The following is a 346-nucleotide window of genomic DNA, read 5'->3' on the forward strand; positions in this document are numbered from 1 at the left end:
TCAGATCTCCCCACTCCCTAAAAATCAGGAGTCCTGGTGGCACAACAAATGAAAGTGGTGGTTTGAAGTCATCCAGTTACTCCAAGGGAGGGAAACCTGTCGGTCTGTCCCACAAAGATTATAAACCAATTCTCTTCTGTCACATGCGGTCACCACGTGTTGAAAATTGACTCAACAATACCCAACAATACTAATTCACTGCCGGCAGCGGTTTGGCCAGTTTTTGCTATCACATAAGGAAAGTTGCCAATTTTTAAGACTCCACTAACAGTTTTCTATTTGATCCTGTACCTGACATTCCTCACACTACTAACTGTCTCAGGGTTATCAGTTACAGTGTACATTA

Source organism: Chrysochloris asiatica, unplaced genomic scaffold, assembly GCF_000296735.1.
Source record: "Chrysochloris asiatica unplaced genomic scaffold, ChrAsi1.0 scaffold00045, whole genome shotgun sequence".
Classification (NCBI taxonomy): domain Eukaryota; kingdom Metazoa; phylum Chordata; class Mammalia; order Afrosoricida; family Chrysochloridae; genus Chrysochloris; species Chrysochloris asiatica.